Genomic DNA, 17258 nt, shown 5'->3' on the forward strand with positions numbered 1-17258 from the left:
GCTGTTTGTCATGCAGTTTATGAAGTGTCTGACTGCCCTATAAAGTTCAAGTTTGGTTTATTTCAGACAAACGACACAATTGAGTTGGCAAACAAAATTATAATTACAGCAGTCTGAAAAAGATGTAGGCTGAATCTCATGCTTATAGTGCCTACCCTTTATGAATACATCTCTATAATAAATCTTTATAAAGTGTATCAAAAAATTGTCTTACATTATTATTATGTTGACAAACAGATGTTGACTGAACAGAATACAAAACATTTTTTTTTACAAAAATAACTTTTTTTTTTTTTTTTTTTAATTTATTTGTATTTAATATTTCTCTCATTCAATAGAGTTGCATGGTCCAAATAAAAAAAAACAGCTTGCTCATCTATCACTCTTTAATTTGTTTCTTACTAAAGGTCCCACACATTTTTTGTTCCGCATTACAGCTGTTCCATAAATTTACAACTTTAACAGAAATACAATGGTATTTAGCATTGGTCCTCACTTTGTTCTTTTTGAAAATACAAGATCCCCTTAAATCATTTTTGCCTTCTCTTTCTGTGAACAACCATTGGATACTTTCTGGCAGCTGATGTTTATTTGCTTTGTACATGATTTGTAATGTTTTTAATTCTACTAATTCTTAAAATTTTTGAGCCTTTAATTCAATAAAAAGGGAGTTTGTTGGCTCCCTATAGGTGGTTTTCTTTACAATTCATATGGCTCTCTTTTGAAGCATAAAATTGGTGATTGGTGTTTGTTTTATATGTGTTTCCCCATACTTCCACATAATAAGTCATGTATGGTAGCACTAGGGAACAATACAGAGTGTATAATGACTTTTCATTTAAGAAATCTTTAACTTTGTATAATATTGCAGTTGATTTGCAAATCTTGTTCTCAGTATAAGATATATGGGGTTTCCAATTTAAGTTATTATCTATAATTACTCCAAGAAATTGAATAGCTGACATCCTTTCTACTTCAACTTTGTTAATCACAAATTTACCTATTGTATTTGATGAACAATTTCCAAATACAATAAATTTAGTTTTACTTAAATTTAATGTTAGTTTATTCGAATCAAACACATTTTTTTGTATTACCATTTCTTTTTCCATTGTATCCAAAAGTTATTTCAGATTGTCACCAGAACAAAATAAGTTTGTATCATCTGTACAAATTGTAGAATTTGATCGACTCTGATCACGTGGTTTTTGGCCATTTGAAGCTACGCTCGACACGTTTGTATCGGTACAAATTGTTTCGAAAGGTCGATACCGCTTTGTGAGCACGGTATCGAGCGTAACATCACTAGTTCCCTCCTGTCTGATCCTTGTGGGTACCTTCGCCTGCCTGAATACTGGATACGACAAGCCTGCTCCCTCTTGTACCTTCGCTAAATAAATCTGCGCTCTGCGCTTGGGTCTACTCCTGTCTCCTGTGATGCGTTACACATTCTCTCCTTTCTCTCCGTCTACCACACCGGCAAAAGTTTGATGTCTTGTTGTAAGCCCATTTATGATTAAATCATCCATCCGGGAATATTGTTCCAAATCATTGACGCGTCACTCAAGATCACCGATTCCTTTGTCCTTCTCCTTGATCGCTAGTTTCAGCTCTCTAGAGTGTCAAGTAAGCTTACTTCCTCCATTAGTCCAAGCAGTTTGGACTGCTGATTAGCCACTTTGCTAATCTCGCCAGACATGAAGTTAAGAGACTGTTTTATCTCTCCCATCCCGTCCCATTCTGTTGGTTTTTCTTGGGTGGCATTGAGTATAATAAACAGAAATTACCAAAGTGTGAAACCTCTCTCAAATTGAAGATTTACTACTCACTAATAGCAGGAACACAAACACACAAAGTAACCAACAACTCTGTGACCTCTGAGGGTCTTTATCTAAGTGAAGGATTCACTTAGATAAAGAAAACAACATTAACATACTTTTAACAAAGTGGATCAATGTACAAAAACGCACACAAGAAATGCATACCAAATTAACTCCTTGTATTTAAAAGTTAAATACATGGATTCACTAAGATGACATCACTATGAAAAAGTATAATACCCTATGATCAAAGAAAATGTCAGTAATTATTAGACATGGGATCACTATAATTTATTTTCTAGACCCAGACACCATAGAATCCTGTAACATTTTCATCATCCTAATATAATTCTCTTAATTTATGCTATTCTTTCTTATTTTGAAAAACCTGATGAGAAATGTAGCATTCACCTGAGTAGAAATGGCAGCCATAAGCAGAGGACTCAATGTTCAACTCACCTGGAACACCATGACATATTCTTTAAAGGAGCAATTGACTGGGTTTTTGGGGTATTTCACACTGTTCCTTAAGGTCTCTGAATAGGGTATGTAACATTGGTTGGGTTGAAAATGGCCCGGGTGCTCTTCTATGCCCCCTGATAGATCCTCTGAAATGTTCCCGGGAAAAAACACTAGCTTTTCTCCTTTTATGGTATGCTCATTAATATTTAGATAAGCTGCACGCTGATTGGTTGTTTTTCAAAGAGTGAAGCTGGGGAGCAAAAACGCAACACGGCCAACAGCAGCACTCACTGAAACACCGAAGGTGGAGACTTGAAATAAAAACGCGCAAATAAATCTATTATGTCTACACAACACTGTTTTGTGTTGTGTAGACAGATTGACTACATATCATTTGAAATGATAACATCACTTGTTACCACTTCTGTTGTTGAAGCAAACTGGATTGACTTGGGTGGGTAGAACGTTAGGCTTAGCAACCAAACCATATCGTGATTCAACTCGGCTTCAGTCAGCTTGCTCTAGATATCTAGTTGAAAAATATCCTGACAAAGATCTGGACAAACATGCATCGTTAATTGTAGATTTACATGACACGGGTTACTTATTTGAATGAAACACAGTCAGGAACATGAAACAACGTTTGCCCCATTGCCAATAAAGAAGGGTAAATTATCACACATTCTACCTATGCTCCTTGCGTTAGCAAGCTAAACTAGTTTACATGCCTACTACAGTCTAGGTGTTACTAGTAACAGTTACTAGCAATGCTAACGTATCCTGTATCTAGCACCTGCCTTTCTCCATTTCTTTCAAATAGATTATCTAGACAGGCGTTAGCAATAAGCCAGACTGCTGTTCGTTTTCTGGCAATTTTTTCGGAAGCTTCCCTTCTAATGCCGACTACAGCTAGTCTAGCTCGAGTCATTTGATGTGTGTAGAAACGTATTTAGCATTCTACCTATGCTATATACAGGACTCGTTAGCATTGCTGATAACTGTTAGCACAACATCATACTGTCCTTACAGCTTGCGGTTGCAATGAGCATACGGTCGGAACAGCACCTCTTTCCAGGTTCAGCTTCCTAACAAATCCTGCTTGAAATTGTCCAAGGTTGTCAACTGTCTTGGGTGAAATGTTCAGAGCAAATTAATGATTGAGTGTCGAACTTTGCCAAGATCTTCTCATAGACAACAGCAGCCATGCCAGTTGAATGTTTGGCTCCCTGGGAAGACTGTGAGTGTTAGCCTTCCCTGTAGTGTACAGCCTGGAACACATCATTTACGACCGTGGTCCATTTTCAATATCCTTGTTATAATTCAAAACGTTCTTCTTTGTAATTCCTTATTAGTAGCCTACACAGAGCAGATAGACAAAGATAGAGACCAGAGCCAAAAAGGGCGGTCCCCGGTCCTACGTCACACCGGTGCCTTTGTTGAAAATCTAGCGTTTTACAGCCAAATGTTTTCTTTTTGAGATTTGAATAGGAAAGAGGTGTCAAAGGACTTTGATATTCACTGTATGTTCATTTTACCCACCGAACTGACGTTATTCAACAAAGACAAGGTAAAATCGGTTTTGCAATCAATTGCCCCTTTAAGGATCAATAGCACTCCTGTATAAACACTGAGGAGCAGCTCAGTTATGGTGGCTTCATGCCAAACCTTCCTAACCACCCTCTTCTTCCGGTCTTTTACCAGCTGCATCATTCCTGGAAAAACCATAGGCTCTATAACAAAGCTCTGTACAAAAGCTAACACTCCTTTGGTTACCATAGTACATGTAGGCAAACACAGATCCAAGGAGAAATAACAGATGAGTTACCTTTCTTGCAGAGGTCCTCATGAAAGGACCAAATCTGTGTCTGTGCCTTTTCGCTTACTTTGTACTTGGCAAAAAGCTGACCCAGGGGGTCCTTGTAGAGGGCCTTGTCATCCCTGTCCATAAAGCCGTAGTACAGAACCTTGTAGGCAGGAAGCAGCCTCTGGGTGCTAATGGCAACATCATAAGCCGCTAGCCAGCAATGCTGAATGAACCTTTTGGGAGCTGAACCAGGAATGCTCATGAACTCATATTTCTCTAAAGTACGCCAACTGAGAAAGAGAGATACATCAAATCAGTTTTTTTCCCCAAAGAGCTCAGGTAGTCTAAATATGTCAGTTAAGTATAAAACAATTTTAGAATCTAGATTACATCTAGAAAATAGTCTCCCAACATGTAAGTATATTGTAAAGATATAAAGTATTTAGTGTTGCAGTCAGTAGCATGAATCATTCTGAACTAAAAAAATATCTCTATAATGGAAATTGAATATTATTAACCAACCTGTTCTGTGGCCCATTGATGATCTGCATGTAGGTCACCAAACAGCCGTTCAAGATGATTGCTGAAAGGAGCTGCAAAAACCTTTGCAGCATTGTGGATATGGTGGCAACTATCACCGTCAACATCAAGTAGGTTTGGGCAGTGGTTCTGTCGCACTCTCGTTTCCAACCCAGTTTTACATCCTCGCATAACAGCACAGGAGTCCATCAGCATGCTTACAAGGTTGACCCATGAGAAGTTGTTTATCCTTAAAGAACTTCACCAGCAACTTTTCTAGCTTGAGAGCGCTAACCTTCAAGACCTCTAAAGAGCCAAGGTGTTCCACATCAACCATCTTCCTGTCGGAGTTGAAGTAGCTAACCAGGATGGGAGATCCTCCTTTTAAATGTAAATCCCAATCCATGCACCATTATGTAAACTGCTGCTGTGCGTGACAGCTTCAGCCTACTCAGAGCTACTTTGTCTGTGGCCAGTGTTTGGGCCAGCTTCACCATCTCTGGTGCAAATGTAAAAGGAAGAGAATGTTCAGCGAGAGTAGCAAGGAGCATCGCCTAGACAAAGAAAACATTATTAGATCTTCATAAGTAAAACTTTTGCAAATGTCCTACCTTTTATTATAACCCTATGCCTGGGTTATTGAGTCTAGTTCAACTATAGTACAATTGACTAAAAACCATGTACAGTACATACAAATTGTGCTGGTAATGTAGCCTGCTTCTATGTAGCCTGACAATAACCTACTGGCAAACATCAAGTAACCTATCAACAGTGAAATAGTAGTTATGATTTAGTGACAGAAAACTACAAGTCTATTTAATCTATAATACACACCTCTGCATTAGCAACCCGATGACATATGGGTACAGGCAACCTAACTCGCGCTCTCATGGCTTCAGGCCCTGCCTTGGGAGCACTTTCGGTTGACTGGAGCATGTCTGACAAAAATGTAGATTCACTTAAAATCTTTCTGAACACTACAATACATCCAATCAAATTAAGATCTATCTGATGCAGAATTCCTCTGGCCTCCACAGCTCTATCTGGGTTGTCTATCTGGGTTGTCTTTATTTTTTATTACATAAAAAACTAGAGAGGGTACAATTTCTGGGGAAATTGTAGAGTGTGCTTGCTTACTTGCGTTGGTTGCAGGGGTTCGTATTTAAATTACATTTTACAACTGATATTTCTGTATATTTTATATTAAAATGCATAGCCTACTTATTATTTATAAAGATTGCATAGATTTATTTTTTTCTGCTCATTTACAACTCAAGTTGAAATAGGTGAGGGCGTCGGAAGGGCGCCGTGCATGCATGCTCGCAGTGAGCCCGGCCTCGTTCGTTTCGACAACTCTATGACTCAAACGTCATTGTAAGTTTTTCCCTTCTTGTGATATTTTCAGGCATTTAGCCTACTCATATTGCATTCATTCATTAATAAAGAACCCCCTTTGAAATGTATTTTAACAACGACGTTACCAGCAGTAGCTAGCTATCTCAGATGGAATCGCGATTCAAATACTATCATCTGCAAACTGAAAATATGCCCCCCAAAACGTAAATAAGCTTGACATTTATTTAGGGGAAAATCACTAATTCATAAGAATGTCAGTGGTAGCGATCATTGGCCGGGTTTCCCAGATCCGTTAAGAAGCTCTTAACGCTAAGAGCTTCTTAAGAACGTTCGAAAAGCGCTCTAGAAACGCTCTTACAACGTTCTTAAGAAGATCTTAGTGTTAAGAGCTTCTTAACGAATCTGGGAAACCCATTCATTGTCAGTAACAAGTCAAAATGCAATATAGCCCTGCTGTGTGGAGAAGCTGCTCCGGTAAATTGAAGGCTACAACTACTGCTAGACTGTCTTGGTAGCGATTGCATTGGTTGAATTCGATTTAACGTTACTTCAGTTGTACGGTCTAGGCTGAAATGAATTATTTTCATGACCAGATTGAAGTTTAGGCTGTGGCAATGGAGTTCAGGTTAGTAGTCACTAGTCAGATAGTTTCACCTATTGAAAGAGTTTTTATTTAAGTAAGGGTAGTGCCAAACACGTGCCGCCGTTTGACTTCCTACGTAGGCTACTGTACTGTAAACAGCTGTGGAGATGTTTTTTTTAGCTACTAGACTATGGTACAGTAAAGCGTTGCAGTGAGCTACACTGGTTTGAAACCACAGGTAACGATAATTTCACCAACAAATCGTTTACTTGTAATCTAATGTCATAATAAATCCTACAACAAAAATGTATTTGTGAGTAATGTTTATTTTAACGATTGAAAACAGATGCATCATAGACCGCTATAGTATGTGCTGCCCGGGCAACAGAGGCTAATGTCATGATGCTAATGCTTCAGTGAAATAGTAGACTACCGTTTCCGAAAGTAGATGTGGGCCTACTTCCTTAATAAAATCAGCTAATATTGTACATTACATTTCACAATTGTGTTTCACATCACAGAGTGAAATGAGAAAATAGTTATCACCCTGGCCTCTTTGCTTGTGGCGTTTCAGCAGCTCCCTTGCAGTAAAGCAGTTAGCCTAGCTATCTCCCAGAAGTTAACGAGCTGCTTAACTAATGTTCTGCTAGAGGTAGTCACGCGATATTTCGTGACGTCAGTAGCGTCAGTGTTTGTGGCTAGCAAGTTAGCCACCGTTAGCTTCACTTTTGCCACAAAAACTTAATTAAAACCTAAACCTTGCAACGGAACATAAATCCGAATAGAACCAACGCAATCGTGACCAAGACGAACCTTTTGACATTGTCTATGTAGTCCAAATATTGACTGAGCCTTAGGGGCGTGAAAATAAACGTTATTAATAATAAATATATATATGTGAGATAACAATGGTTTGTGCTCGCCGAAGGCAAGCACACCCCAATAATTCATACCAAAACTAGAGTAACTAGCTAGCGAAAGATGGGGTGGAAAAAACAACGCACACCTTTTACTGTTACTGAGTTTACTGTAGGCTACATGAGTACCTTAAAAACAGCCAGAAAAAGGCTTTTTGTGAGAAAACGGTTTGTGGCATCTAAAATCCGATTTCGGAATAGCTGAACAGTTGAGTTACATATGTAATGAAAATAAAAACGGAGAAAAAAGTGCAATAACATTTTCTGTCAGTCCACCTTACTGTACTAAACACGTTAGTAAGACATTGGTTAGCTAAGCTAACAGTGGTAGACTTCAAGGCTAGCTACTGTAACACAAGCAAGCTGTATAGCGAGCTAGCTACTGTATGCTAAACTTTGTAGGGAACTTTTCCCTATTATTGGACCACCCATGCTACGTATTATTAATGAATCTATTGTAACTGGACAAGTCCCTGACGATTTCATACAAGCTATTATTAAGCCCTTTCTTAAAAAACCAAACCTGGATCCAGGTTGTCTTAGCAACTACAGGCCAATATCAAATTTGCCATTTCTCTCCAAAATTTTTGAAAAAGCTGTGGCACAACAGCTCACTGAGCACCTCTCCTCAAATCAGCTTTATGAACCTCTCCGGTCTGGATTTTGTCTTCACCACAGCACTGAAACTGCATTAGCTAAGGTAGTCAATGATCTATTATTAGCCTCTGATGCGGGCTCTAGCTCTGTCCTGGTTCTTCTAGACCTAAGTGCAGCTTTTGACACTGTGGATCATGAGATTCTCCTGGAACGTATGGAGAACTATGTTGGGATTTTTTGGGAACTATGTTGGGATGGCTGCTCATCCAGGAGCTCCACTGTAAAATACGGAGGTTCAAATTTTCGGCCCTAAAAAATACAGATTGAATTATCCAATCTGACCTTAGACTTAGATGGCATCAATTTATCTCAAAGCCAGCTGGTAAAAAATCTAGCAGTCACATTGGACCCAGACCTTTCGTTTGAGTAACATTAAGCAAATCACCAGAACTGCATTTTTCCATTTACGTAATATTGCCAAAATACGAAAATTCCTCTCAAAGGATGATGCTGAAAAACTAATACATGCTTTTGTTACGTCCCGATTGGACTACTGCAATGTGTTGTTCTCTGGCCTCCCAATTACCTTCCTAAAAAATGTACAGCGGGTGCAAAATGCTGCTGCTAGACTATTGACTAAAACAAGAAATCATATAACATCTACTCTTATCTCTTTACACTGGCTCCCTATCCAAGCCAGAGCTGATTTCAAAGTTTTACCACTAACTTACAAATCTCTGCATGGATTGGCACCACTGTACCTCTCCGGTCTCCTTGCACCCAATTGCCCCGCCCAATTGAATCTTAAGATCTCAAGATGCCGGCTATCTGGTAATAAACAAAATTAAGAAAAAAACAGCAGGAGGTAGGGCGTTCTCATATAGAGCACCTCTTCTTTGGAAAAAATTACCTGTCTCAATTAAGGAGGCTGATACTGTTTCGACATTTAAAACTAGATTAAAAAACTTATTGTTTAGTCAATTCTATGATTGTTAAAGGTAAGTATGTGTGTACTTTCTATGTAAACCTGGGGTGTGTGTTTGCCCATGTGTGTATCACATATAACTTTTAAATTGTAATTATAGCTTATGTTCACATTGCCCATCTAGATGTAACAAATATAGTAAACCTGTTACTGTATATTGTTACTGCTATAGTTCTGTTGCTGTATATTGTTATAGTTTTTGTTACTAGTTGGAGACAATGGGGGACTGGTTGTTTTCATCCTTATTCGTATAAGTATAACCTATTTTAGAGTTCTTTCCCCTGGAACAGATTTCATGTTCCAACCGAGTGGGGCTGTCGCTGTCTTGGTGTGTGGGGCTGCATCAAATACCCTTTTAGGTCTGTTAAATTGCTGCCCTAGTCCACACTTGACCGGTAGGGATCTCATTCTACAATGACTGTAACTGGTAGCTGCTCCTGGCATTCTCTAATCCCTGCTCTCCTCTCTCTGTCCCCCCCCCCCACACACAATCCCTGTCCGGGGGGAGTCCGGGGGGAGTTTGAGCTGTCAGGACCTGCCTGGTCGTCGGTCTGCCACCGCTAGACCAGGTTGCCAACTGGAATCCAGTCTCCATGACGGCCAACAGCGAGTTTCCTGGTCCCATCCAACGTCTATAATGCCAAACAATGGATTTTGGTGTTTCAAAACCCATTGACACTGTATGACTATGTTTAGCTTGTGTTCTGCTCCTCTCTCTTACCAAGCGTCTCTGGAGGAGGGTATCCCTCTCTGAATTGCTCCTCCCAAAGTTTCTTCCATTTTTTCTCCCCTTGGGAGTTTTTCTTTGTCTTCCTTGAGGGTTTAGGTTGGTTGAGGGGCAGTTCTATGGGTGTATGTGAAGCCCTCTGTGACATGCTTGCGTGTAAAATGGGCTATACAAATACATTTGATTTGATTTGCTACCGACTTTTGCAAGCTAGCGATTAAATTTCTTGATTCACAATTCAGCAATACTGTACCTTTCATCACTGCAAGCCTACAGTAAGCTTGTCTCCAGTTTGTTTTCGGCTTCTCAAATGCTTTCAAACCGTTTCTTTCTTCACTGGAATGGAGCGGGAGATAGGCAACCACGGTGACAAGAGAGCAAAGCGGACGCATTGACTCAACCATTTTAGAGGGGAGGGGGAACTTAGAACAAGTTACCAAAGAGATCAACAGCTTAAATAGCAAAAAAAAAAAGGTGTTTGTTTTCATTTCGCTCATATCTTAAGGGATAATGTATAGAATTGCGGGCAATAAGCCCCTTCAGAGCGAAACTACACCCCTCCGCTTTGCCTCGGGGTGCTGTTCGCCCTGGCGGGGCTTATTTTCCCGATAATGACCGGCATTCTATACATTATCCCGCTTATTACACGGCTACTTGCCAACAAAATTACTTAAGACAGTGTGTCTTTTTACAATTTATTTGTTACCATTTGTAGTGTTGTTCAGCAGAGAAATAGTTCGCCAAAGACGTTGAACTTCATAGGCGTTGAACATTCTTTAGGCTTCAAATCAGCTGAAGTCGCTAAGCAACGGAGTACGCTGGGGTTGAAAAGTTACCGGACTACTTGCGGAGTGCTACGAAAGACGTGAATCAGAAGCTAAAAGGCCACTTCCCTTGACAGCGGTCTGTTATTCATAGCAACGGTCTGTTATCAGAAGATATCAGACCGCAGAACGTTGGGAAGCCCCATTCAAGTGAATGGAGCTTTCTACAGTGTTAAGAACAGCCGTGTAATAAGACAGGATATAGATTAAAAATCAGATAGCAATACTAATGCAGTGGAGGAGATAGCCTTGCCAAAATCCTTCACATTGAACTAGTTGTAACATTGTAGGTAGGCTACTGCAACACATTTTGCTGATCTTAGTTAGCTGACAAGCTGACTAGCCGACTACCCGATAAGCTTGCTTTCCATTATAACATTAACGTTAAACATCTCAACAACAACGTTAGAGAAAGCAATTATGTTTTTGGCACTTGGAAGATAACAGCACTTACCTCAAAACTAATGTCAGTGTACATTGAAGTAGCGCCAGATAATTTTTCCATAAAGGGGCTCTGCCTGTTCGTGGTAGCTGAAAAGTTGAATATATTGGCGGGCTTTTCAAAGAAGACGCTGCAGTTGACTTGATGTGATTGGACAAATGACTCGCCTGACGTATCACCAAAGATGCTTTATTGTGAAGACAACCGCAGTAGGTTTTTGAAACTCCCGTTTATGGGAAATTGTACCCCCCCCCCCCAAAAAAAAGAAACATTTAAACTCTTTGGATCTCCACGATTCACGTGGATTTTTTCATTCAAAACTGCTATTTTCACCTAAAAGTTACACGTTTGCAGGTATGTATGACACAGGTTTACACATCTATTTAGTGGGCCATATATATGCCAAATCGGAGATCGCTAATTTGACGTGTGTGAGAATATTGAGATGACAGTTGTCTCGAGTTATAAAGAGTTAAATCAGAAAACATTCTCCACAGCCCACCCCTCCATAGCTGGCAAGAGCCTGGCCTGTATACACTACATCTTATATTTCCTGCGTGTGTGTGTGCCTATCGTTTTTAGGGTTCCTCCGGTAGGAGGAAACCCTATTGTATTTGTTAGTTTTATTATTGTTGGCCAAGCCGCGAAGTGTTTCTACCTTTTTTTACTATTATTATTCTTATTATAAATCATCTTCCTCTCCCATTGGAGTCTATGGAAGCCCCTAGAACCATATGGTAAAAAGTTTTGAAATTTGGCAGATTCATTAAGCATAGCCCCCTCTTTATATTCACTAAGTTTCATGTCTCCCATTGGAGCACTTTAACGCCACCAGTTGGTCAAAGTTAGACGTGTTTACTTTTGACCCGTATGACCGATTTTCAAAAATGAGATACCGTTTGATTCCCTGGATTAAGACAAGTTCAACACCTTATGACATCAATTTCCGGTTATAAAGATTTCCCTCCATTTTGAATTTGAAGGAAAAACATTTATTTCTTCTCCTTCAAATTTTGTCAAATGTTCCCCAGAATTGGCATACATCATTGTCAGAGCAACACTCACAGAATTTATCAAATGATTATTGATTTTCAAAACCGTTTGTCCGGTACAGCCAATCAAAGTCGGTAGCAAAGACACCAAACAGGAAGTTGGGTCTTATCTCAGCAAATCCTTGAAACATCAACACCAAACTTGGTATGATGACTCGGAACCCTCTTCTGAGGATGTCCAAACAATTTTGTGGTCATATGATCACTGGGTGTAGCCACAGGAAGCAAAAATATGTTTTGTTCTAATAATTGTTGATTTGTTTGCCTTTTTTACGTGATTCCTTTGTCTCATGATATATTGGGACATCCCATGTGTGACACAGGACAATGTGTGATAACAGCCAAATTGTTGCGGCCGCCATTTTGAATTTAAAAAAAATCTCTACTGCTCCTACAAAGTGTGTCCAATCTGAACCAAATTTGTCACAGACCATGTTCAGACCAAGCCTCACAAAGGTCATCACATGTTTTTCTGATTTAAGAAACCTTTTGCCCGGTACAGCCAATCAAAATGTGCCGTTAAGCCAGCAAACAGGAAGTTGGGTCGTATATCAGCAAATCTTTGATGGATTCACACTAAACTTACTGCGTGTACTCGTTACCCTCTTCTGAGGATGTCTAAAATATTTTATGGGTCATTTGACTGCTTGGTCACCTCATTGCTGCTTACAGCTATATTTAGGGTTCCTCCGGTAGGAGGGAACCTATTGTTATTGTTGGTATTCTTAATATTAGGGTTCCTCCAGTAGGAAGGAACCGATTGTTTTTGTTAGTATTATTATTATTATTTTTCTTCTCCTTGCGCCCAATATCTCAAAAAGTCCCTGGTCATAAATGTTCTAATTTGGCACATTGATACTACATCCAAGTGGGTACCCCCACACCAAATATGGGCCACATTGGACCATAGGGGGCACCACAGGCCACGCCCAAAAGTCAAATTTTCAAAGTGATGGCATTCCCACCCCATTGCTCCAATTCTTCTGAAACTTGGTGTGCACGTATTTAAAAATGTTACTTAAGGCAATTGAATCAAGTACAAAATGGCTGAAAGCGGTGTATTTATGTAAATGTCCACATTGCCTCAATATGTTTGTGTCACTAAATCAAATGTATTTTTGAAGGATGGTTCAAACCTAATAGGCTTTAAGGTGACATGCCTCTGAAATACCATGCAATGTTTCACCTTGATATGTCAAAATATGACTGAATTACAGTTGTTTGAACTTAGAGATAGAGATAGGCCTGTCATAATTTTGATTATCTGTTTAGTTAAACAGGATGACATCATTCTGAAATACGATGCACAATTGCATGCAATTTCACCTTGAAATGCCAACCGTTTCTTAACCTTTGTCCCAAAGTTGACCAAAGCTAATACTCTGCCCTTTCTATTCATATAATCTCACAGTTGGGGAGTCAGGTGGCTCAACGGTGAGAGAATCGGGCTCGTAATCTGAAGGTTGCGGGATCGAATCCCCGCCGTGCCAAATGACGTTGTGTCCTTGGGCAAGGCACTTCACCCTACTTGCCTCGGGGGGAATGTCCCTGTACTGACTGTAAGTCGCTCTGGATAAGAGCGTCTGCTAAATGACTAAATGTAAATGTATGGTATATAGCAGAGAGGATAGAGAGACTGATTTGTAACTATATCCTCATGAGTTCAAATTAGATGGCTGAGCGGTCAGGGAATCGGACTAGTAATCGGAAGGTTACCAGATCGATTCCCGGCCGTGCAAAACGACATTGTGTCCTTGGGCAAGGCACTTCACCCTACTAGCCTCGGGGGAATGTCCCTGTACTTACTGTAAGTTGCTCTGGTTAAGAGCGTCTGCTAAATGTAAAATGCATAGAAATGTCCACATTGCCTCAATATGTTTGTGTCACTAAATCAAATGTCATTTTGAATGATGGGTTTTCAAACCTAATAGGCTTTAAGGTGACACGCCCCTGAAGTACCATAAACAATTTCACCTTGATATGTCAAAATATGACTGAATTACAGCTGTTTGAACTTGGACCAAATCTGACAATGCTCGCCATTGGAGAAACAGCTTTTTGTTATCCAGTTACTGAACTTTGTATTCCATGCCTGGGAATGGCTCAATTGGCAATTAATTTAAATACAAAATGGCTGAAAGACGTGTATTTATGTAAATGTACACATTGCCTCAATTTCTTTGTGTCAATAAATCAAATATAATTTGGACTGATGGTTTTTCAAACCTAATAGGGTTCAAGATGACATCTCTCTGAAGTACCATAAACAATTTCACCTTGGTATGTTAATATGATTGAATTAGAGCTGTTTCAACCTTGGCTGAATCTAACAACGCTTACCACAGGAGAAACAGCTTACTTTTTTGTACAGTAACTGAACATGCCAAAACTCAACACTGAGAATAGCTCAACGAGCTCAAATGTTGACCTGCAAAGTATAAGTTCGTAGGTTCGAATCCAGCCACGCTGAGTCTGTCTTAAATTTGAATGTTTTGTTAAACAGGATGACATTGTTCTGAAGTACCATGCGCAATTTCACCTTGATATGTCAAAAGATTATTGAATTACAGCTGTTTAAACTAGAATTTCTCAGCCTTGCGGGTAGCTCAATGGGTTGAAATGTTGTCCTGCAAAGCGCAACGTCACAGGTTTGAATCCAGGCACAGTCTTTTGGCCTGTCATAATTTTGATTACTTGTTTAGTTAAACAGGCAGACATCATTCTGAAATACCATGCGCAATTTGATGCAATTTCACCTTGAAATGTCAACCGTTTCTTAACCTTTGTCTAAAAACTAATACTCATATCACGCAGTCGGAGTACAGCTAGATAATCAGCGTCAGCACCCTTGGGTACCCAGCATGCAGTGCGGGAATTCCAAAAATGCAAAGACTTGTGGAAAATAGTTTGGTTACAACAGCCTTGCGAGGGATTTCAGTTGTTGTGTTCGTTCAGTTAGATGTTTGTAATGTTATTGTTGGTTAGTTAATATAACCTTGTTGGTCACCCTGATTGTGTATGTTGTGTGGTTTAATGGGACCAGAGAGTCGGCTGCTGAACCGTCACAGGCTATTCTTGCAAGGAGCTGAATATGAACGCTGCCCTAGCCCAGTTACCCACATGACTTTTGTTAGTTGTACATTAACTGACAGTCTGGAATTTTTTGGGCCAATCATTAATTCGTTTTGCTCTCTTGTTGTCCAAGTCTCGATCTTCTGCAGTGTACATGTTTATCATATTTTGCCATTTTGCGGAGGAACCCAAGTCGCTGGTTGCAGCTATATTTATTATTATTATTGTAATTTATCTCATGAACACATTGGTAAAAAGTTTTGAATGTTGATTCAACATTCCACAACTACGGCCCAAACACAGACTGGCCCACATCAGACCATAGGCGGTGCCACAGGCCACGCCCAAATGTCCACTTTTCAGAGTGATTGCATTTCCACTCCATTGCTCCAATTCTTCTGAAACTTAGTGTGCCAAGTTTTCATGAGGAACAAAAAAGCCTCAAGGACCCATAAGGTCCACCATGATGGATTTTCCTGTACAGTGATAATTTGGGAAAACCTTCAAAATAGATCTCCTCCTACAAAAAAGAACAAATTGAATTGAAATTGTGTACAGATATGTATCATTGACATAAGTGTTACTTAAGACTCAGCCCTTACTAATCATAAAATCTCAGCAGTTGGTGTGTTGCAGAGAGGCTAGAGAGACTGACTTGTTAACTTATGTTCATTTACATTTACATTTATTCATTTAGCAGACTCTTTTATCCAAAGTGACTTCCAAGAGAGAGCTTTACAAAGTGCATAGGTCACTGATAATAACAACAAGATAGCCCCATAAGATTGCGGGTAGCCAAAAACAAGAAGTACATATTGTGAACAACCAAAAGATTTGTGCTAAAGGGAAGAAACCATAAGAGCATGTAGTTAAGCAAGTTACAATTAAACAACATGAATCTCTAAGTGCAAGTGTACCTGTAGGAAAGCAATAAAAATAGTATTAACTAAAATAGAATACAACAGTTTAAATCAGCTACCACTAACCAACAAGAGCAACAGTCTAAGCAAGTCATTCAGATCCTTGAGGAAACTAGCATTGGGTTGAGCAAACCATTCCTAGGTACCGTTGTACTCCCGAAACAAGTGCGTCTTGAGCCTTCTCTTGAAGGTGGAGAGACAGTCTGTGTCTCTGATGGAGGTGGGGAGTTGATTCCACCACTGGGGGGCCAGGCAGGAGAAGAGCTTGTGTTGGGACCGGGCAGTCTTGAGCGGTGGGACAACCAGGCGGAACTCATGTTCATGAGTTCAAATCCCCATTCAGCCTATTGTTGTTAGCCAAACATGAAGTTGTTTTGCTCTCTTGTTGTCCAAGTCTCATTCTCTTACAGTGTACATGTTTAGAATATTTTTCCATTTTGCGGAGGAACCCGCATCCCTGCTTGCAGCTATGTTTAAAATGTATACTTACAAGAATGCTGCTTAGTGTTGGTGGCAAATAATAATTATTGTTTGTTATTTAAAGTTGTTTGAGGTGAAAATTACCCCCAAAAAACATATAAAAAATACATTTGAAAGCTTCGATATCGTGAATCTCTGTAAAATCCGAGTCTGAAATATGACGTATAATGGATAAAGAGTCAATGAATTTCTGCATGTGATAGAGACGCATTTTCCATTGATAGAAATGGATGGGAGGAATTTGAGTATAAACTGCATGCAAAAACGCGATTTGGTGTATAAATGGCACGCAAAATAGATGTGTAAACCTATGTCATAGATACACAGAAGTATGAGACTGGGTTGGCGGAGTGGACGCCATGCCGACTGCCGAGTCTTCTGCCTCTTTGTTAGGCTGTCACTCATAATTCCCGCCTTTGAGTTGAAGCCACGCCCCCTATGCGAAATCGGGGCTAAAAGTAAGTGAAACTGAAAAGAAAACTGAAGAAAAAAAAAATCTGAAAACATGCAACGTCAAAATATGTGAAAATATAAAAGTGGAAAATGAAAAATAATAATATATATATATTAATAACTAATTCCAGAATTGTTTCGAAATTCTATTCAACCTGGAAAAAAAATGTGGACACTTATTTTTGCTTTGAATACATGGTTTTATTTTTCAAGTTTTCGACCAAAACGTACATTTTCAATGTCAA

The sequence above is a fragment of the Hypomesus nipponensis genome, chromosome 11, assembly GCF_054491055.1.
Source record: "Hypomesus nipponensis isolate SF chromosome 11, ASM5449105v1, whole genome shotgun sequence".
NCBI classification, from domain to species: Eukaryota; Metazoa; Chordata; class Actinopteri; order Osmeriformes; family Osmeridae; genus Hypomesus; species Hypomesus nipponensis.